The sequence below is a fragment of the Triticum aestivum genome, chromosome 3B (assembly GCF_018294505.1).
Source record: "Triticum aestivum cultivar Chinese Spring chromosome 3B, IWGSC CS RefSeq v2.1, whole genome shotgun sequence".
NCBI lineage: Eukaryota > Viridiplantae > Streptophyta > Magnoliopsida > Poales > Poaceae > Triticum > Triticum aestivum.
The window spans coordinates 633,419,618-633,423,653 of NC_057801.1; the positions used below are offsets into that span (position 1 = coordinate 633,419,618).

Below are 4,036 nucleotides of genomic sequence, written 5' to 3' on the forward strand. Positions count from 1 at the left end.
ACCACGATCTTCATTGATAGCTACAATATTGTCACTCACCACTTGTCTCCACCTTCTATGGTAGCAGCTGATGGAGACATTGCTATCCTCCATCATCATCCTCATGATATCTAAGTCTTGTCAATCAGTGGGATTGAATGATGTAAAGTTCAGAGAAGATAAGCATGGCAATGCATGGATTGTTTTCTGTACCTCAATGAAGATGGTCACCTATTGATAGTCGTGGTCTGGATGAGCTACAACAGGATGGTGGCTGTAGCAGCCACGAAGATTCAGGTTTAATCATTGGACCGCCAATTTCTCTGACCTAAAAGAGTGTCTTGCTGATTCCATCCTTGATGCTGCTGGCAGCGCCATCAGTGCACGTCGGGCTTACATGTTTTCCTCGAGCAAGCTGCCATGAGCAAAAGAAAATCAACCATTAAGCAAAGGTCCTTCTTCTATACCTGCAAAATGAAGCGTATTATACACTTTGTTTGGTTGAACAAACAGGCAAACTTGGTGTTGTTACCAATAGATCACAAGATGGATTCTGGAAGTATTTTTGCTTGAACTGATCCAGTAAATTTCCTATTGTCTATCACTACTAACAACACTATTAGTCAATTAAGTTACTTCATCCCATTATAACTGAACAAAAACAACACCAGGATCATCATCAGTAAGAAGTGCACACAGCAACCATGCCTCAGTTGATAAATAATGAAGCAGTAATCAAAATATATATAAAGTTAAAAACTTGACTTAAACAACATTGTATCGTTGCTTCTGAACTTAAACCAAGCAAACTAACATGGGATCTTTAACCTGGCCCACAAATAAGAGCTTAGCACATTATTTTGTAGACCTTTAACTTGCACACCATCCATATAAAGTGTAAGATTACTACAGCCTCTACAATACTCAGTGATGGCATACATGACAAACAAAGGATCGTGTAGGAAACACTACCATTCTGCATAGCAGAACTACTATCCATCCCATTCATCTGGATGTAGAAGAATTACCATTATACCTTGCTAGTTCACTAATCAGTACAAAAATGTCAAGTTGCCGAAACCAGCAGCTTGCTTTATATCTTCATGATAGCTCCAATGATCCACATTGAAAAAACAAAATGAAAGGCATTATTAACTCACCATCATTGCTAATACACCCAGCTTAGTGCTTATACACCCAGCCTAAAATATGAGAAGAGCAAAAACAAGAATCTACATAAGGAATGACAATTAGATTGGTCTGAAAGCTCCCTTCCCCAATTCGAATTTTGTTCTCTTACACATACATCAGACCAACACATATGATCTGAAACAGGAGGAACATCAGGCTAGATACCTTGGAGATGGTCCATTGCGGCTGGACCTCAAGGTCAGCAAGAGAGCACGTTTTGTGTGGCAGCCACAAGCATCTGGCTATCGATCTCTGCCTCATGCCACCACAATCAGTGGAAACCCTCATCTTAGCCTGGGAGCAAGGCGACATATCAACTACTGTAACTACCTCTCATTGACGGGAAGGGAGGAGAATCTCACCCAGCAGCAGAAAGGAAGGCCAAAACCAGAGGGATGACATGTTCCACCCTGCGTCATCGTCCTCTTCCTTGGTCACGCAATGAACACAAGAAGACCCTCTTCAATCCCCTCATCCTCCCTCTTGGCTTCTAGCCGCCGTTGTCGATCCCATGCTCCTTGACCGGTGCTCGGTGTTAGACAGTGGGGAGGTGGAAGAAAAAGGATCCAGTAGTGGATCGAGCCGCCACCAACCACCAGGTCGCACCTGACCTGGCCGGCGCTGGCCGGCCCTCTCTAGTTCGCCGCTGGGCCTCCCTCCTCTCCTTCCTTCTCCCCCTCTCTCCCATCTTCTCTCCCCTGTAGGAGAGGCTCGCCTCCGTGACCGCATGCTTTAGATCCGATGGGAGGAAAAGGAGGAAGCGACCCGCACTGTCCTGTTCTCCGACGACGGCAACCTGCACGCGAGCGATGGGAAGGCGAGGAGGAGAAAGAGGCGAGGTCCTGGAGGAGCAACCGAGGGCGACGACGGCGTCCTTGGCCGAGCGCACGCACGGAAGGGAGAGGGAGGGGCACAGCGGCTCGTGGGGATCGAGGGAAAGGAGAAAGGGGGCTAGGGTTGGTTTGGCTGCTGGGGTGCGAGTGGGGCGAGCTGCGGGCGATTGGGTGTGCAGCGCCACGAGGTGATTGGGCAAAACCTCCTGCACGCGGAAACATCCAACCCAGCCAACGAGCGCCCAACGTGAGCCCACTCGTCATTGGACTACGAAAACGACCGTGAGGTAAAATCAGGTTTAACCGTAGGTGAAGATCCTACGGCTCAGATGCGACAGAAGACAGATCGGACGGCCAACAAAGCCCCAATCGGGGGAGCTCCGTGGAGGCAAGTTGGCTAGCAGCCTTATATGTTTAATTGCACAGACAAGGGGATCCTCAATGCTATAAGTTGTTGTGACATAGTACACTTTGCTGACTTAGCGGCCATAGTACAGAAGTACTGCGCGATGGAGAGCGCCTGGAAAACCCAAACAAAATTTTGGGATACTCCGTCCCTCACTAAACCCCTCGTCCGAACTAAAAGGGTAAACTCTCGCAAGTCACCCGACTCAATTACCAAAAATCAAGGCCCACTGCAGGGCATGGAACCGTATTGGAGGAATGGCTCAACGGGCCATGCAAAATTCACAGCACACCGGATACCATACCAACACATAGCCTTAGAGCATGTTGGATACTCCGGCAGGTAGCGAAGAGCGGCGAGGATCTCCTCATCAACCATATTGTAGAGCAATATCCCGCCAATGCGGTACTAACAGTCTTCGAGACTTTCGCCTCAAATAATAGGCGCAAGCGAGCTCTCCGTAGCCTCACCGAAGTTTGCCATGTGGCAACAATAAATTTGTGGAACGACACGGCTATAACTTTCAATGCCAGTGACGAACCTCAATTCCGAATAGTTCGGGCACCAGCCGCTTTGGTCCTTAGTCCAATCGTGGACGGCTTCCGGCTCACTAAAGTACTCATGGACAGCGGAAGCGGATTAAACCTCATCTACAAGGAAACCCTCAATAAGATGGAAATTGACAAGAGCCGCATTGAGCGAAGCAGCACGACCTTCAGGGGAATCATCCCTAGTCAGGATGTGGTATTCGGCACGCCGGAGAATTATAGGTCCAAAGAAATCACATTCCAAGTGGCCCCATTCAGCAGCGGATACCACACCCTCTTAGGGCAGGACGCATTCACGAGCTTTAAAGCTATACACTACAAAAAAAGACACATCCGTGACATTTTGGGCTGAACGAAATTTTTTTCTGTGATACATATGACAATAATTGTGACAAAATCCGGTATCATCATAGATGTGGTGGGCCCCTACTTCTATGAAAAAAAATCATGACAGAAAATGGGCTTTTCGTCCTGGGCGGGCCGGAGACGCAGTTGCATGACATTCTTTGGGCCGTCCATGACGGAAAAAACCGTGGTAGAAGCGAGGGGGAGGAAAATTTCGAGGAGTTGCTGGTTACGGTGGGAGGTCGGGGGCGGAGCGTTGCGCGTTTCTCTCATACGTACGCGCGTGTGTGCGAGGCGTTGGATTTAACTAAAGCCGAGCGAGGCGTTGGGCTCTAACTGAACCCGAGCGATTGCACTGCAGGCTACGCGTTACTGAACCCGAGCGATCGATCGATGGCTGTTAACTGAACCCGATGGAGCGATTCCTTCGCTACTGCTGCTAACTGAAGTCGATCGATGCTGCCTCTGGGATGAACAGTGAGCGTTCTGGGGGGGTGGATGAACAGTGAGCGGTGGCGTTGCCTCTGGATGAATAGGATCCCGTGGTGTGGAGGGCTGGATGAATAGTAGACGGTGGAGGGGTGGCCGTGGAGGGGTGGTTGAACAGGACTCCGGGGTGTGGAGGGCTGGATGAACAGTAGACAGTGGAGGGGTGGTTGAACAGTAGCCGGTAGAGTAGCGCGCGGTGGAGGCTGGATGAACAGGAGCCCGTGGAGGCTGGAGGAGGTCGACGG

At 49.4% G+C, this 4,036-nt stretch overlaps 1 long non-coding RNA gene across 12 annotated transcripts in view; it reads right to left on the reverse strand.

Annotated features, from left to right (window-relative positions):
• LOC123071384 (uncharacterized) overlaps nt 1-2,168 on the reverse strand; it is a 6,167-nt gene extending 3,999 nt beyond the window's left edge. For 2 of the 12 annotated variants that reach the window (XR_006434300.1, XR_006434298.1), the window contains exons 1-3: nt 1,533-2,168; nt 1,336-1,464; nt 40-394 (exon numbers count right to left, since the gene is read on the reverse strand). This is a non-coding gene — a long non-coding RNA (uncharacterized lncRNA). Of the gene's footprint in view, nt 1-39; nt 395-1,007; nt 1,090-1,335; nt 1,465-1,532 lie in introns of all 12 variants that reach the window. The other 10 variants (XR_006434301.1, XR_006434303.1, XR_006434304.1 and 7 more) reach the window with 10 other exon arrangements.
• Between the last annotated feature and the right edge of the window lie 1,868 nt (nt 2,169-4,036).